Below are 16,055 nucleotides of genomic sequence, written 5' to 3'. Positions count from 1 at the left end.
GAGTGTGAGTGTTCTGGTCCACGAATGTGGGCGTGGGTTCGAAACCCATTTCTGACAAGTTTACTTTTTCAGATTTTTTCCTTTTTTTAAATTAATCTCATAACTATTCTTATTTCTAAAGCGCTTTAAAAATAAAACGAAAAGCCTTTTAAAATTTATATACCATTTTTATTAAATATCGTATTTTTCAGTAGCAAGAGGAAGTCAGGATGGCCGAGCGGTCTAAGGCGCCAGACTCAAGGATCTCCCTGGCTCCGATAAGCGGAGTGTGAGTGTTCTGGTCTACGAATGTGGGCGTGGTTTCGAATCCCTCTTCTAACAAGAGTGTTTTTAAGGTATATCTTCTTTTTTAAAGTTAAATTAAAAGCAGTGCTTACTTCTAAAGCGCTTGAAAAATAAAATTGAAATTTTTTTTTTTCGAATTTATAAACATTTTCAAACAAAGTACAGGGTTTATTCCGATGGAAGTAAGTGTCAGGATGACCGAGTGTTCTAAGGCGCCAGACTCAAGGATCTCCCTTGCTCCGATAAAAGGAGTCTGAGTGTTCTGGTCCATAAATGTGGGTGTGAGTTCTAATCCCACTTCTGACTAGAGTATTTTTTCAGGGTTTTTTTTTCTTTTTTAAAATTAATCTCATACCTGTTCTTATTTCTTAAGTGCTCTAAGACTAAAATAAAAAACCTTTTAAATTTTATATAATATTTCAAACAGAACATCGTATTCTTTCAATTGCAATAGAGTGTCAGAATGGCTGAGCGGTCTAAGGCGCCAGACTTAGGGATCTCCTTTGCTCCGACAAGTGGAGTCTCAGTGTTTTGGTCCACAAATGTGGGCGTGGGTTCGAATGCTTCTTCTGACAGGAGTAATTTTTCAGGTTGTATTCTTTCCTAAAATTAATCTTATAACTCTTCTTATTTCTAAAAAGCTTTAAAAAGAAAAAAAAAATTCTTTTAAAATTTATATAAAATTTCAAGCAGAATATCGTATTTTTTTAGTTGCACGAGAGTGTCAGGATGGCCGAGCGGTCTTAGGCGCCAGACTCAAGGATCTTCCTTGCTCCGATAAGCGGAGTCTGAGTGGTCTGGTCCACGAATGAGGGCCGGGGTTCGAATCCCACTTCTGACAAGAGTATTTTTAAAAGATATATGTTCTTGTTTAAAGTTAAATTTATAGCAGTGCTTACTTCTAAAGCGCTTGAAAAATAAAATGAAAAATACTTTTTAGAATTTATAAACATTTTCAAGCAAAGTACAGGGTTTTTTCCTCTAGAAGTAAGTGTCAGGATGGCCGAGCGGTCTAAGGCATCAGACTCAAGAATATCCCTTGCTCCGATAAAAGAAGTTTGTGTGTTCTGGTCCATAAATGTGGGCTCGAATCCCAGTTCTGACAAGAGTATTTTTTCAGGTTTTTTTTTCTTTTTTAAAATTAATCTCATACCTCTTTATTTCTTAAGCGCTATAAGACTAAAATAAAAAACCTTTTAAATTTTATATAATATTTCAAACATAACATCGTATTCTTTCATATGCAAGAGAGCGTCAGGATGGCCGAGCGGTCTAAGGCGCCAGACGTAAGGATCTCCCTTGCTCCGACAAGTGGAGTCTGAGCGTTTTGGTCCACGAATGTGGGCGTGTGTTCGAATGCTTCTTCTGACATGAGTAATTTTTCAGGTTGTATTCTTTCCTAAAATTAATTTGATAACTGTTCTTATTTCTAAAAAGCTTTTAAAAAAATCCTTTTAAAATTTATTTAAAATTTCAAACAAAATATCGTATTTTTTCAGTTGTACGAGAGTGTCAGGATGGCCGAGCGGTCTAAGGCGCCAGACTCAAGGATCTTCCTTGCTACGATGAGCGGAGTCTGAGTGTTCTGGTCCATGAACGTGGGCGTGGGTTCGAATCCCACTTCTGACAAGAGTATTTTTAAAAGATATATGATCTTGTTTAAAGTTAAATTTATAGCAGTGCTTACTTCTAAAGCGCTTGAAAAATAAAATGAAAAATACTTTTTAGAATTTATAAACATTTTCAAGCAAAGTACAGGGTTTATTCCGATAGAAGTAAGTGTCTGGATGACCGAGCGGTCTAAGGCGCCAGACTCAAGGATCTCCCTTGCTCCGGTAAACGGAGTCTGAGTGTTCTGGTCCATAAATGTGGGCGTGGGTTCGAATTCCACTTCTGACAAGAGTATTTTTCCAGGGCTTTTTTCCTTTTTTAAAATTAATCTCATACCTGTTCTAATTTCTTAAGCGCTCTAAGACTAAAATAAAAAAGCTTTTAAATTTGACGTAATCTTTCAAATAGAACATCGTATTCTTTCAATTGCAAGAGAGTGTCAGGATGGCCGAGCGGTCTAAGGCGCCAGACTTAAGGATCTCCCTTGCTCCGACAAGTGGAGTCTGAGTGTTTTGGTCTACGAATGTGGGCGTGGGTTCGAATGCTTTCTCCGACAAGAGTAATTTTTCAGGTTGTATTCATTCCTATAATTAATCTGATAACTGGTCTTATTTCTAAAAAGAATTCAAAATCCTTTGAAAATTCTATAAAATTTTAACCCTTACAGGCGCGGGTCATTAAAATTTTAGAAATATAATAAAAAACACAATGGGTGGGATAAATTGGATATCTGGACATAGATTTTAGAGTCAAAATTTTTTAAAATTCACCCCCTCCAGCTGGGGGTGGTGTCCCCGTTTGTGACCACCGCCCTCCTTGAGCAGAAATTGTTTTCTGAAGTGGTTATGCTTACCTCGTATGACAATTGGAGTAATTTCAAATATTTTAAGCTCTTAAGCATTTTTACTAATTATTTCAATAATTTATGCCATTAAGAATATTTAGAACACAAAATTCAATATTTTTACTATAAAAATTCCAAGATAAAGATGAAGTAAAATTCAAGAAATTTCATATAGATTATATAAAATTATCTAAATAAGCAATTTAAAATGTTAAAAATATTTTTGGCACATTGCTCCTGGTTTATGTGCATTCCCTTGGTGCTATAATATATTAAATGAAAAAATATGACTGTATAATACCATTTACAGAAAAAAAAATATCAAAGCTGATAATAAAAAAAGTATACAACTGTCTGGTAGGAAAAGCAGATCTAAACGTGTGCAGTCATGGACCTTCAAATTCACCTGTTCTGGGTCAAGTGCCCAAAATAAATAAACAAAAGTTCATTGTAAACAATTCTTTTGGTCCCCCTTTTCTGAAATGTATCAAATTACATCTTTCACCCACAACAGTGAGATCAATGCTCTAGACGGGCGGTGTTCACATTTGGGGACACCTGGAAAGAAGCTTTGTTTATGCATTCAAAAATGAACTCCAATCTTTTGCAAAATTATGATTGATTAGCTCAGGATTCCTGAGGGAAAATGGTTGACTAATTTAGTTTATGGTGTAAATTTTAAAATCTTGAAAAAAATATTGTATTTGAACTTGAAAATCAAGGTATTTTAAACAAGAAATTAAGCCAACAAAGAGTCATATTTAATAGTGCTGCCATCTGTGTGCATTAAAGAGAAATAAAAGCAACAAATGCAGCGGTTTTTGGAGTTTTAAAGAAAAAACTTTTTTTTAAAGAAATTTTTAAAATTGGTGTACCTTTTTGTGACCACCGCGCCGGAAAGCGTTAAACAAAATATTGTATTTTTAAAGTTGCACGAGAGTGTCTGGATGGCCGAGCGGTCTAAGGCGCCAGACTCAAGGATTTTCCTTGCTCCGATAAGCGGAGTCGGAGTGTTCTGGTCCACGAACGAGGGCGTGGGTTCGAATCCCACTTCTGACAAGAGTATTTTTAAAAGATATATCTTCTTGTTTAAAGTTAAATTTATAGCAGTGCTTACTTCTAAAGAGCTAGAAAAATAAAATGAAAAAAACGTTTTAGAATTTATAAACATTTTCAAACAAAGTACTGGGTTTATTCCGATAGAAGTAAGTGTCTGGATGACCGAGCGGTCTAAGGCGCCAGACTCAAGGATCTCCCTTGCTCCGAAAAAAGGAGTCTGAGTGTTCTGGTCCATAAATGTGGGCGTGGGTTCGAATCCTACTTCTGACAAGAGTATTTTTTCAGGTTTTTTTTTCTTTTTTAAAACTAATCTCATACCTGTTCTTATTTCTTAAGCGCTCTAAGACTAAAATAAAAAACCTTTTAAATTTTATATAATATTTCAAACAGAACACCGTATTCTCTCAATCGCGAGAGTGTGTCAGGATGGCCGAGCGGTCTAAGGCGGCAGGCTATATATCTCCCTTGCTCCGACAAGTGAAATCTGAGTGTTTTGGTCCATGAATGTGGGCGTGGGTTCGAATGCTTCTTCTGACAGGAGTAATTTTTCAGATTGTATCCTTTCCTAAAATTAATCTCATAACTGTTCTTATTTCTAAAAAGCTTTAAAAAGAAAAAAAAATTCTTTTAAAATTTATATAAAATTTCAAGCAAAATATCGTATTTTTCCAATTGCACGAGAGTGTCAGGATGGCCGAGCGGTCTAAGGCGCCAGACTCAAGGATCTTCCTTGCTACGATGAGCGGAGTCTGAGTGTTCTGGTCCATGAACGTGGGCGTGGGTTCGAATCCCACTTCTGACAAGAGTATTTTTAAAAGATATATGATCTTGTTTAAAGTTAAATTTATAGCAGTGCTTACTTCTAAAGCGCTTGAAAAATAAAATGAAAAATACTTTTTTGAATTTATAAACATTTTCAAGCGAAGTACAGGGTTTATTCCGATGGAAGTACGTGTCAGGATGGCCGAGCGGTCTAAGGCGCCAGACTCAAGGTTCTCCCTTGCTCCGGTAAACGGAGTCTGAGTGTTCTGGTCCAAAAATGTGGGCGTGGGTTCGAATTCCACTTCTGACAAGAGTATTTTTCCAGGGCTTTTTTCCTTTTTTAAAATTAATCTCATACCTGTTCTAATTTCTTAAGCGCTCTAAGACTAAAATAAAAAAGCTTTTAAATTTGACGTAATCTTTCAAATAGAACATCGTATTCTTTCAATTGCAAGAGAGTGTCAGGATGGCCGAGCGGTCTAAGGCGCCAGACTTAAGGATCTCCCTTGCTCCGACAAGTGGAGTCTGCGTGCTTTGGTCTACGAATGTGGGCGTGGGTTCGAATGCTTTCTCCGACAAGAGTAATTTTTCAGGTTGTATTCATTCCTAAAATTAATCTGATAACTGGTCTTATTTCTAAAAAGAATTCAAAATCCTTTGAAAATTCTATAAAATTTTAACCCTTACAGGCGCGGGTCATTAAAATTTTAGAAATATAATAAAAAAACACAATGGGTGGGATAAATTGGATATCTGGACATAGATTTTAGAGTCAAAATTTTTTAAAATTCACCCCCTCCAGCTGGGGGTGGTGTCCCCGTTTGTGACCACCGCCCTCCTTGAGCAGAAATTGTTTTCTGAAGTGGTTATGCTTACCTCGTATGACAATTGGAGTAATTTCAAATATTTTAAGCTCTTAAGCATTTTTACTAATTATTTCAATAATTTATGCCATTAAGAATATTTAGAACACAAAATTCAATATTTTTACTATAAAAATTCCAAGATAAAGATGAAGTAAAATTCAAGAAATTTCATATAGATTATATAAAATTATCTAAATAAGCAATTTAAAATGTTAAAAATATTTTTGGCACATTGCTCCTGGTTTATGTGCATTCCCTTGGTGCTATAATATATTAAATGAAAAAATATGACTGTATAATACCATTTACAGAAAAAAAAATATCAAAGCTGATAATAAAAAAAGTATACAACTGTCTGGTAGGAAAAGCAGATCTAAACGTGTGCAGTCATGGACCTTCAAATTCACCTGTTCTGGGTCAAGTGCCCAAAATAAATAAACAAAAGTTCATTGTAAACAATTCTTTTGGTCCCCCTTTTCTGAAATGTATCAAATTACATCTTTCACCCACAACAGTGAGATCAATGCTCTAGACGGGCGGTGTTCACATTTGGGGACACCTGGAAAGAAGCTTTGTTTATGCATTCAAAAATGAACTCCAATCTTTTGCAAAATTATGATTGATTAGCTCAGGATTCCTGAGGGAAAATGGTTGACTAATTTAGTTTATGGTGTAAATTTTAAAATCTTGAAAAAAATATTGTATTTGAGCTTGAAAATCAAGGTATTTTAAACAAGAAATTAAGCCAACAAAGAGTCATATTTAATAGTGCTGCCATCTGTGTGCATTAAAGAGAAATAAAAGCAACAAATGCAGCGGTTTTTGGAGTTTTAAAGAAAAAACTTTTTTTTAAAGAAATTTTTAAAATTGGTGTACCTTTTTGTGACCACCGCGCCGGAAAGCGTTAAACAAAATATTGTATTTTTAAAGTTGCACGAGAGTGTCTGGATGGCCGAGCGGTCTAAGGCGCCAGACTCAAGGATTTTCCTTGCTCCGATAAGCGGAGTCGGAGTGTTCTGGTCCACGAACGAGGGCGTGGGTTCGAATCCCACTTCTGACAAGAGTATTTTTAAAAGATATATCTTCTTGTTTAAAGTTAAATTTATAGCAGTGCTTACTTCTAAAGAGCTAGAAAAATAAAATGAAAAAAACGTTTTAGAATTTATAAACATTTTCAAACAAAGTACTGGGTTTATTCCGATAGAAGTAAGTGTCTGGATGACCGAGCGGTCTAAGGCGCCAGACTCAAGGATCTCCCTTGCTCCGAAAAAAGGAGTCTGAGTGTTCTGGTCCATAAATGTGGGCGTGGGTTCGAATCCTACTTCTGACAAGAGTATTTTTTCAGGTTTTTTTTTCTTTTTTAAAACTAATCTCATACCTGTTCTTATTTCTTAAGCGCTCTAAGACTAAAATAAAAAACCTTTTAAATTTTATATAATATTTCAAACAGAACACCGTATTCTCTCAATCGCGAGAGTGTGTCAGGATGGCCGAGCGGTCTAAGGCGGCAGGCTATATATCTCCCTTGCTCCGACAAGTGAAATCTGAGTGTTTTGGTCCATGAATGTGGGCGTGGGTTCGAATGCTTCTTCTGACAGGAGTAATTTTTCAGATTGTATCCTTTCCTAAAATTAATCTCATAACTGTTCTTATTTCTAAAAAGCTTTAAAAAGAAAAAAAAATTCTTTTAAAATTTATATAAAATTTCAAGCAAAATATCGTATTTTTCCAATTGCACGAGAGTGTCAGGATGGCCGAGCGGTCTAAGGCGCCAGACTCAAGGATCTTCCTTGCTACGATGAGCGGAGTCTGAGTGTTCTGGTCCATGAACGTGGGCGTGGGTTCGAATCCCACTTCTGACAAGAGTATTTTTAAAAGATATATGATCTTGTTTAAAGTTAAATTTATAGCAGTGCTTACTTCTAAAGCGCTTGAAAAATAAAATGAAAAATACTTTTTAGAATTTATAAACATTTTCAAGCGAAGTACAGGGTTTATTCCGATGGAAGTACGTGTCAGGATGGCCGAGCGGTCTAAGGCGCCAGACTCAAGGTTCTCCCTTGCTCCGGTAAACGGAGTCTGAGTGTTCTGGTCCAAAAATGTGGGCGTGGGTTCGAATTCCACTTCTGACAAGAGTATTTTTCCAGGGCTTTTTTCCTTTTTTAAAATTAATCTCATACCTGTTCTAATTTCTTAAGCGCTCTAAGACTAAAATAAAAAAGCTTTTAAATTTGACGTAATCTTTCAAATAGAACATCGTATTCTTTCAATTGCAAGAGAGTGTCAGGATGGCCGAGCGGTCTAAGGCGCCAGACTTAAGGATCTCCCTTGCTCCGACAAGTGGAGTCTGCGTGCTTTGGTCTACGAATGTGGGCGTGGGTTCGAATGCTTTCTCCGACAAGAGTAATTTTTCAGGTTGTATTCATTCCTAAAATTAATCTGATAACTGGTCTTATTTCTAAAAAGAATTCAAAATCCTTTGAAAATTCTATAAAATTTTAACCCTTACAGGCGCGGGTCATTAAAATTTTAGAAATATAATAAAAAAACACAATGGGTGGGATAAATTGGATATCTGGACATAGATTTTAGAGTCAAAATTTTTTAAAATTCACCCCCTCCAGCTGGGGGTGGTGTCCCCGTTTGTGACCACCGCCCTCCTTGAGCAGAAATTGTTTTCTGAAGTGGTTATGCTTACCTCGTATGACAATTGGAGTAATTTCAAATATTTTAAGCTCTTAAGCATTTTTACTAATTATTTCAATAATTTATGCCATTAAGAATATTTAGAACACAAAATTCAATATTTTTACTATAAAAATTCCAAGATAAAGATGAAGTAAAATTCAAGAAATTTCATATAGATTATATAAAATTATCTAAATAAGCAATTTAAAATGTTAAAAATATTTTTGGCACATTGCTCCTGGTTTATGTGCATTCCCTTGGTGCTATAATACATTAAATGAAAAAATATGACTGTATAATACCATTTACAGAAAAAAAAATATCAAAGCTGATAATAAAAAAAGTATACAACTGTCTGGTAGGAAAAGCAGATCTAAACGTGTGCAGTCATGGACCTTCAAATTCACCTGTTCTGGGTCAAGTGCCCAAAATAAATAAACAAAAGTTCATTGTAAACAATTCTTTTGGTCCCCCTTTTCTGAAATGTATCAAATTACATCTTTCACCCACAACAGTGAGATCAATGCTCTAGACGGGCGGTGTTCACATTTGGGGACACCTGGAAAGAAGCTTTGTTTATGCATTCAAAAATGAACTCCAATCTTTTGCAAAATTATGATTGATTAGCTCAGGATTCCTGAGGGAAAATGGTTGACTAATTTAGTTTATGGTGTAAATTTTAAAATCTTGAAAAAAATATTGTATTTGAGCTTGAAAATCAAGGTATTTTAAACAAGAAATTAAGCCAACAAAGAGTCATATTTAATAGTGCTGCCATCTGTGTGCATTAAAGAGAAATAAAAGCAACAAATGCAGCGGTTTTTGGAGTTTTAAAGAAAAAACTTTTTTTTAAAGAAATTTTTAAAATTGGTGTACCTTTTTGTGACCACCGCGCCGGAAAGCGTTAAACAAAATATTGTATTTTTAAAGTTGCACGAGAGTGTCTGGATGGCCGAGCGGTCTAAGGCGCCAGACTCAAGGATTTTCCTTGCTCCGATAAGCGGAGTCGGAGTGTTCTGGTCCACGAACGAGGGCGTGGGTTCGAATCCCACTTCTGACAAGAGTATTTTTAAAAGATATATCTTCTTGTTTAAAGTTAAATTTATAGCAGTGCTTACTTCTAAAGAGCTAGAAAAATAAAATGAAAAAAACGTTTTAGAATTTATAAACATTTTCAAACAAAGTACTGGGTTTATTCCGATAGAAGTAAGTGTCTGGATGACCGAGCGGTCTAAGGCGCCAGACTCAAGGATCTCCCTTGCTCCGAAAAAAGGAGTCTGAGTGTTCTGGTCCATAAATGTGGGCGTGGGTTCGAATCCTACTTCTGACAAGAGTATTTTTTCAGGTTTTTTTTTCTTTTTTAAAACTAATCTCATACCTGTTCTTATTTCTTAAGCGCTCTAAGACTAAAATAAAAAACCTTTTAAATTTTATATAATATTTCAAACAGAACACCGTATTCTCTCAATCGCGAGAGTGTGTCAGGATGGCCGAGCGGTCTAAGGCGGCAGGCTATATATCTCCCTTGCTCCGACAAGTGAAATCTGAGTGTTTTGGTCCATGAATGTGGGCGTGGGTTCGAATGCTTCTTCTGACAGGAGTAATTTTTCAGACTGTATCCTTTCCTAAAATTAATCTCATAACTGTTCTTATTTCTAAAAAGCTTTAAAAAGAAAAAAAAATTCTTTTAAAATTTATATAAAATTTCAAGCAAAATATCGTATTTTTCCAATTGCACGAGAGTGTCAGGATGGCCGAGCGGTCTAAGGCGCCAGACTCAAGGATCTTCCTTGCTACGATGAGCGGAGTCTGAGTGTTCTGGTCCATGAACGTGGGCGTGGGTTCGAATCCCACTTCTGACAAGAGTATTTTTAAAAGATATATGATCTTGTTTAAAGTTAAATTTATAGCAGTGCTTACTTCTAAAGCGCTTGAAAAATAAAATGAAAAATACTTTTTAGAATTTATAAACATTTTCAAGCGAAGTACAGGGTTTATTCCGATGGAAGTACGTGTCAGGATGGCCGAGCGGTCTAAGGCGCCAGACTCAAGGTTCTCCCTTGCTCCGGTAAACGGAGTCTGAGTGTTCTGGTCCAAAAATGTGGGCGTGGGTTCGAATTCCACTTCTGACAAGAGTATTTTTCCAGGGCTTTTTTCCTTTTTTAAAATTAATCTCATACCTGTTCTAATTTCTTAAGCGCTCTAAGACTAAAATAAAAAAGCTTTTAAATTTGACGTAATCTTTCAAATAGAACATCGTATTCTTTCAATTGCAAGAGAGTGTCAGGATGGCCGAGCGGTCTAAGGCGCCAGACTTAAGGATCTCCCTTGCTCCGACAAGTGGAGTCTGCGTGCTTTGGTCTACGAATGTGGGCGTGGGTTCGAATGCTTTCTCCGACAAGAGTAATTTTTCAGGTTGTATTCATTCCTAAAATTAATCTGATAACTGGTCTTATTTCTAAAAAGAATTCAAAATCCTTTGAAAATTCTATAAAATTTTAACCCTTACAGGCGCGGGTCATTAAAATTTTAGAAATATAATAAAAAAACACAATGGGTGGGATAAATTGGATATCTGGACATAGATTTTAGAGTCAAAATTTTTTAAAATTCACCCCCTCCAGCTGGGGGTGGTGTCCCCGTTTGTGACCACCGCCCTCCTTGAGCAGAAATTGTTTTCTGAAGTGGTTATGCTTACCTCGTATGACAATTGGAGTAATTTCAAATATTTTAAGCTCTTAAGCATTTTTACTAATTATTTCAATAATTTATGCCATTAAGAATATTTAGAACACAAAATTCAATATTTTTACTATAAAAATTCCAAGATAAAGATGAAGTAAAATTCAAGAAATTTCATATAGATTATATAAAATTATCTAAATAAGCAATTTAAAATGTTAAAAATATTTTTGGCACATTGCTCCTGGTTTATGTGCATTCCCTTGGTGCTATAATATATTAAATGAAAAAATATGACTGTATAATACCATTTACAGAAAAAAAAATATCAAAGCTGATAATAAAAAAAGTATACAACTGTCTGGTAGGAAAAGCAGATCTAAACGTGTGCAGTCATGGACCTTCAAATTCACCTGTTCTGGGTCAAGTGCCCAAAATAAATAAACAAAAGTTCATTGTAAACAATTCTTTTGGTCCCCCTTTTCTGAAATGTATCAAATTACATCTTTCACCCACAACAGTGAGATCAATGCTCTAGACGGGCGGTGTTCACATTTGGGGACACCTGGAAAGAAGCTTTGTTTATGCATTCAAAAATGAACTCCAATCTTTTGCAAAATTATGATTGATTAGCTCAGGATTCCTGAGGGAAAATGGTTGACTAATTTAGTTTATGGTGTAAATTTTAAAATCTTGAAAAAAATATTGTATTTGAGCTTGAAAATAAAGGTATTTTAAACAAGAAATTAAGCCAACAAAGAGTCATATTTAATAGTGCTGCCATCTGTGTGCATTAAAGAGAAATAAAAGCAACAAATGCAGCGGTTTTTGGAGTTTTAAAGAAAAAACTTTTTTTTTAAAGAAATTTTTAAAATTGGTGTACCTTTTTGTGACCACCGCGCCGGAAAGCGTTAAACAAAATATTGTATTTTTAAAGTTGCACGAGAGTGTCTGGATGGCCGAGCGGTCTAAGGCGCCAGACTCAAGGATTTTCCTTGCTCCGATAAGCGGAGTCGGAGTGTTCTGGTCCACGAACGAGGGCGTGGGTTCGAATCCCACTTCTGACAAGAGTATTTTTAAAAGATATATCTTCTTGTTTAAATTTAAATTTATAGCAGTGCTTACTTCTAAAGAGCTAGAAAAATAAAATGAAAAAACGTTTTAGAATTTATAAACATTTTCAAACAAAGTACTGGGTTTATTCCGATAGAAGTAAGTGTCTGGATGACCGAGCGGTCTAAGGCGCCAGACTCAAGGATCTCCCTTGCTCCGAAAAAAGGAGTCTGAGTGTTCTGGTCCATAAATGTGGGCGTGGGTTCGAATCCTACTTCTGACAAGAGTATTTTTTCAGGTTTTTTTTTCTTTTTTAAAACTAATCTCATACCTGTTCTTATTTCTTAAGCGCTCTAAGACTAAAATAAAAAACCTTTTAAATTTTATATAATATTTCAAACAGAACACCGTATTCTCTCAATCGCGAGAGTGTGTCAGGATGGCCGAGCGGTCTAAGGCGGCAGGCTATATATCTCCCTTGCTCCGACAAGTGAAATCTGAGTGTTTTGGTCCATGAATGTGGGCGTGGGTTCGAATGCTTCTTCTGACAGGAGTAATTTTTCAGATTGTATTCTTTCCTAAAATTAATCTCATAACTGTTCTTATTTCTAAAAAGCTTTAAAAAGAAAAAAAAATTCTTTTAAAATTTATATAAAATTTCAAGCAAAACATCGTATTTTTCCAGTTGCACGAGAGTGTCAGGATGGCCGAGCGGTCTAAGGCGCCAGACTCAAGGATCTTCCTTGCTACGATGAGCGGAGTCTGAGTGTTCTGGTCCACGAACGTGGGCGTGGGTTCGAATCCCACTTCTGACAAGAGTATTTTTAAAAGATATATGATCTTGTTTAAAGTTAAATTTATAGCAGTGCTTACTTCTAAAGCGCTTGAAAAATAAAATGAAAAATACTTTTTAGAATTTATAAACATTTTCAAGCAAAGTACAGGGTTTATTCCGATGGAAGTAAGTGTCAGGATGGCCGAGCGGTCTAAGGCGCCAGACTAAAGGATCTCCCTTGCTCCGATAAACGGGGTCTGAGTGTTCTAGTCCATAAATGTGGGTTCGAATCCCACTTCTGACAAGAGTATCTTTTCAGGGTTTTTTTTCTTTTTTAAAATTAATCTCATACCTGTTCTTATTTCTTAAGCGCTCTAAGACTAAAATAAACGAGCTGATGTGTGCATCACATGACTTCCTTTTACACCAATTTAATGCTATTTCCCTATTATTGCATTTTTAATGGGATTCTCTCTCTAACTCTTTAAATATCACTAGCAATGGCCACATTGAAAGCAGATTTAAAAAAAAAAAAAAAAAAATCGCCAAATTTTTCGCCAAGTTGGCGACAAAACTTGGCAACCAAAAGACTGGCGATATATCGCCAAGTGACCGCCAAATTATAACACCACTTGAGTTTGCATCGAAATTAACAATGATTTCCCCCCAAAAAGGTGCAAAAGACCCCTTTAGAAACACCCGAATGCAACCAAAATAGGAGGTGCACAACTAGACCCCACTACGAGTCTATGTACCAAATTTCAACTTTCTAGGACATACCATTTTTGAGTTATGCGAGATACATACGCACATACGCACATACGCACATACACACATACGCACATACATACAGACGTCACGAGAAAAGTCGTTGTAATTACCTCGGTGATGGTCAAAATGGATATTTCGCGTGTCTATACATTCTTAGGCACTTTTCCGCATGTGGTCGAATCGAAAAAAAAACTCAACATTCATTTGGGGGTGAGCAAAATGGAAATTAAGGGCGATTTTTGAGTGAAAATTTTTTCGCGAATACAATACTTCCTTTTTTGTAAAAGGAAGTAAAAAGCTTTTAAATTTGACATAATCTTTCAAACAGAACATCGTATTCTTTCAATTGCAAGAGAGCGTCAGGATGGCCGAGCGATCAAAGGCGCCAGACTTAAGGATCTCCCTTGCTCCGACAAGTGGAGTCGGAGTGTTCTGGTCCACGAACGTGGACGTGGGTTCGAATCCCACTTCTGACAAGAGTATTTTTAAAAGATATATGTTCTTGTTCAAAGTTAAATTTATAGCAGTGCTTACTTCTAAAGAGCTTGAAAAATAAAATGAAAAAAACTTTTTAGAATTTATAAACATTTTCAAACAAAGTACAGGGTTTATTCCGATAGAAATAAATGTCAGGATGGCCGAGCGGTTTAAGGCACCAGACTCAAGAAACTCCCTTACTCCGATAAAAGAAGTTGGAGTGTTCTGGTCCATAAATGTGGGCGTGGGCTCGAATCACAGTTCTGACAAGAGTATTTTTTCAGGTTTTTTTTTCTTTTTTAAAATTAATCTCATACCTGTTTATTTCTTAAGCGCTATAAGACTGAAATAAAAAACCTTTTAAATTTTATATAATATTTCAAACATAACATCGTATTCTTTCAATTGCAAGAGAGCGTCAGGATGGCCGAGCGGTCTAAGGCGCCAGACTCAAGGATCTTCCTTGCTCCGATAAGCGGAGTCTGAGTGTTCTGGTCCACGAAAGTGGGCGTGAGTTCGAATCCCACTTGTGACAAGAGCATTTTTAAAAGGTATATGTTCTTGTTTAAAGTTAAATTTATAGCAGTGCTTACTTCTAAAGCGCTTGAAAAATAAAATGAAAATTTTTTTTTACAATTTATAAACGTTTTGAAACGAAGTACAGGGTTTTTTTCTCTGGAAGTAAGGGTCATGATGGCCGAGCGGTCTAAGGCGCCAGACTCAAAAATCTCCCTTGCTCCGATAAGCGGAGTCTGAGTGTTCTGGTCCACGAACGCGGTCGTGGGTTCGAAGCCACTTCTGACAAGCGTATTTTTTAAAGGAATATCTTCTTTTTTCAAAGTTAAATTAAAAGCAGTGCTTCCTCCTAAACAGTTTGAAAAATAAAATGAAAAAAACTTTTTAGAATTTATAAACATTTTCAAACAAAGTACAGGGTTTATTCCGATGGAAGTAAGTGTCAGGATGGCCGAGCGATCTAAGGCCCCAGGCTCAAGGATCTCCCTTGCTTCGATAAAAGGAGTCTGAGTGTTCTGGTTCATAAATGTGGGCGTGGGTTCGAATCCCACCTCTGACAAGAGTATTTTTTCAGGGTTTTTTTTCTTTTTTAAAATTAATCTCATACCTGTTCTTATTTCTTAAGCACTCTAAGACTAAAATAAAAAAGCTTTTAAATTTTATATAATATTTCAAACAGAACATCGTAATCTTTCAATTGTGAGAGTGTGTCAGGATGGCCGAGCGGTCTAAGGCGCCGGACTTAAGGACCTCCCTTGCTCCGACATGTGGAGTCTGAGTGTTCTGGTCCACGAACGTGGGCGTGGGTTCGAATCCCACTTCCGACAGGAGTATTTTTAAAGGGTATATGTTCTTGTTTCAAGTTAAATTTATAGCAGTGCTTACTTCTAAAAGGCTTGAAAAATAAAATGAAAAAACTTTTTAGAATTTATAAACGTTTTGAAACAAAGTACAGAGTTTTTTCCTCTGGAAGTAAGCGTCCGGATGGTCCAGCGGTCTAAGGCGCCAGACTCAAGGATCTTCCTTGCTCCAATAAGCGGAGTCTGAGTGTTCTGGTCCACGAACGTGGGCGTGGGTTCGAATAACACTTTTGTCAAGAGTATTTTTTAAAGGAATATCTTCTTTTTTTAAAGTTAAATTAAAAGCAGTGCTTCCTTCTAAACCGCTTGAAAAATAAAATGAAAAAAACTTTTTAGAATTTATAAACATTTAATCAAACAAAGTACAGGGTTTATTCCGATGGAAATACGTTTTATGATGGCCGAGCGGTCTAAGGCGCCAGACTCAAGGATCTTCCTTGCTCCGATAAGCTGAGTCTGAGTGTTCTGGTCCACGAACGTGGTCGTGGGTTCGAATCCACTTGTGACAAGAGTCTTTTTTAAAGGAATATCTTCTTTTTTTAAAGTTAAATTAAAAGCAGTGCTTCCTTCTAAACCACTTGAAAAATAAAATGAAAAAATTTTTTAGAATTTATAAACATTTTCAAACAAAGTACAGGGTTTATTCCGATGGTAGTAAGTGTCAGGATGGCCGAGCGGTCTAAGACGCCAGACTCAAGGATCTTCCTTGCTCCGACAAGTGGAGTCTGAGTGTTCAGGTCCACGAACGAGAGCGTGGGTTCGAATCCCACCTCTGTCAAGAGTATTTTCAAAAGGTATATGATCTT

The 16,055-nt window shown here is 36.2% G+C and overlaps 15 non-coding genes across 15 annotated transcripts; all 15 read left to right on the top strand.

The window, feature by feature from the left end:
• Window positions 1-1,796: 1,796 nt before the first annotated feature.
• Trnal-caa (transfer RNA leucine (anticodon CAA)) lies at window positions 1,797-1,914 on the top strand. Its single transcript has 2 exons — window positions 1,797-1,834; window positions 1,869-1,914. It is a non-coding gene; the product is annotated as a tRNA-Leu (tRNA).
• A 1,767-nt stretch (window positions 1,915-3,681) lies between these two features.
• Window positions 3,682-3,799, top strand: Trnal-caa (transfer RNA leucine (anticodon CAA)). The gene is made up of 2 exons: window positions 3,682-3,719; window positions 3,754-3,799. It is a non-coding gene; the product is annotated as a tRNA-Leu (tRNA).
• A 684-nt stretch (window positions 3,800-4,483) lies between these two features.
• On the top strand, window positions 4,484-4,601 carry Trnal-caa (transfer RNA leucine (anticodon CAA)). Its single transcript has 2 exons — window positions 4,484-4,521; window positions 4,556-4,601. It is a non-coding gene; the product is annotated as a tRNA-Leu (tRNA).
• A 152-nt stretch (window positions 4,602-4,753) lies between these two features.
• Trnal-caa (transfer RNA leucine (anticodon CAA)) lies at window positions 4,754-4,871 on the top strand. The gene is made up of 2 exons: window positions 4,754-4,791; window positions 4,826-4,871. It is a non-coding gene; the product is annotated as a tRNA-Leu (tRNA).
• Window positions 4,872-6,369: 1,498 nt separating this feature from the next.
• Trnal-caa (transfer RNA leucine (anticodon CAA)) lies at window positions 6,370-6,487 on the top strand. The gene is made up of 2 exons: window positions 6,370-6,407; window positions 6,442-6,487. It is a non-coding gene; the product is annotated as a tRNA-Leu (tRNA).
• Window positions 6,488-7,171: 684 nt separating this feature from the next.
• Trnal-caa (transfer RNA leucine (anticodon CAA)) lies at window positions 7,172-7,289 on the top strand. Its single transcript has 2 exons — window positions 7,172-7,209; window positions 7,244-7,289. It is a non-coding gene; the product is annotated as a tRNA-Leu (tRNA).
• A 152-nt stretch (window positions 7,290-7,441) lies between these two features.
• Window positions 7,442-7,559, top strand: Trnal-caa (transfer RNA leucine (anticodon CAA)). The gene is made up of 2 exons: window positions 7,442-7,479; window positions 7,514-7,559. It is a non-coding gene; the product is annotated as a tRNA-Leu (tRNA).
• A 1,498-nt stretch (window positions 7,560-9,057) lies between these two features.
• Window positions 9,058-9,175, top strand: Trnal-caa (transfer RNA leucine (anticodon CAA)). Its single transcript has 2 exons — window positions 9,058-9,095; window positions 9,130-9,175. It is a non-coding gene; the product is annotated as a tRNA-Leu (tRNA).
• Window positions 9,176-9,859: 684 nt separating this feature from the next.
• On the top strand, window positions 9,860-9,977 carry Trnal-caa (transfer RNA leucine (anticodon CAA)). The gene is made up of 2 exons: window positions 9,860-9,897; window positions 9,932-9,977. It is a non-coding gene; the product is annotated as a tRNA-Leu (tRNA).
• Window positions 9,978-10,129: 152 nt separating this feature from the next.
• Window positions 10,130-10,247, top strand: Trnal-caa (transfer RNA leucine (anticodon CAA)). Its single transcript has 2 exons — window positions 10,130-10,167; window positions 10,202-10,247. It is a non-coding gene; the product is annotated as a tRNA-Leu (tRNA).
• A 1,499-nt stretch (window positions 10,248-11,746) lies between these two features.
• On the top strand, window positions 11,747-11,864 carry Trnal-caa (transfer RNA leucine (anticodon CAA)). The gene is made up of 2 exons: window positions 11,747-11,784; window positions 11,819-11,864. It is a non-coding gene; the product is annotated as a tRNA-Leu (tRNA).
• Window positions 11,865-12,547: 683 nt separating this feature from the next.
• Window positions 12,548-12,665, top strand: Trnal-caa (transfer RNA leucine (anticodon CAA)). Its single transcript has 2 exons — window positions 12,548-12,585; window positions 12,620-12,665. It is a non-coding gene; the product is annotated as a tRNA-Leu (tRNA).
• A 1,089-nt stretch (window positions 12,666-13,754) lies between these two features.
• On the top strand, window positions 13,755-13,872 carry Trnal-uaa (transfer RNA leucine (anticodon UAA)). The gene is made up of 2 exons: window positions 13,755-13,792; window positions 13,827-13,872. It is a non-coding gene; the product is annotated as a tRNA-Leu (tRNA).
• Window positions 13,873-14,290: 418 nt separating this feature from the next.
• Window positions 14,291-14,408, top strand: Trnal-caa (transfer RNA leucine (anticodon CAA)). Its single transcript has 2 exons — window positions 14,291-14,328; window positions 14,363-14,408. It is a non-coding gene; the product is annotated as a tRNA-Leu (tRNA).
• Window positions 14,409-15,098: 690 nt separating this feature from the next.
• On the top strand, window positions 15,099-15,216 carry Trnal-uaa (transfer RNA leucine (anticodon UAA)). Its single transcript has 2 exons — window positions 15,099-15,136; window positions 15,171-15,216. It is a non-coding gene; the product is annotated as a tRNA-Leu (tRNA).
• The last annotated feature ends 839 nt before the right edge of the window (window positions 15,217-16,055 follow it).

The sequence above is a fragment of the Uloborus diversus genome, chromosome 1 (genome assembly GCF_026930045.1).
Source record: "Uloborus diversus isolate 005 chromosome 1, Udiv.v.3.1, whole genome shotgun sequence".
Lineage (NCBI taxonomy): Eukaryota > Metazoa > Arthropoda > Arachnida > Araneae > Uloboridae > Uloborus > Uloborus diversus.
This window is presented reverse-complemented; position numbering and strand designations above follow the sequence as displayed.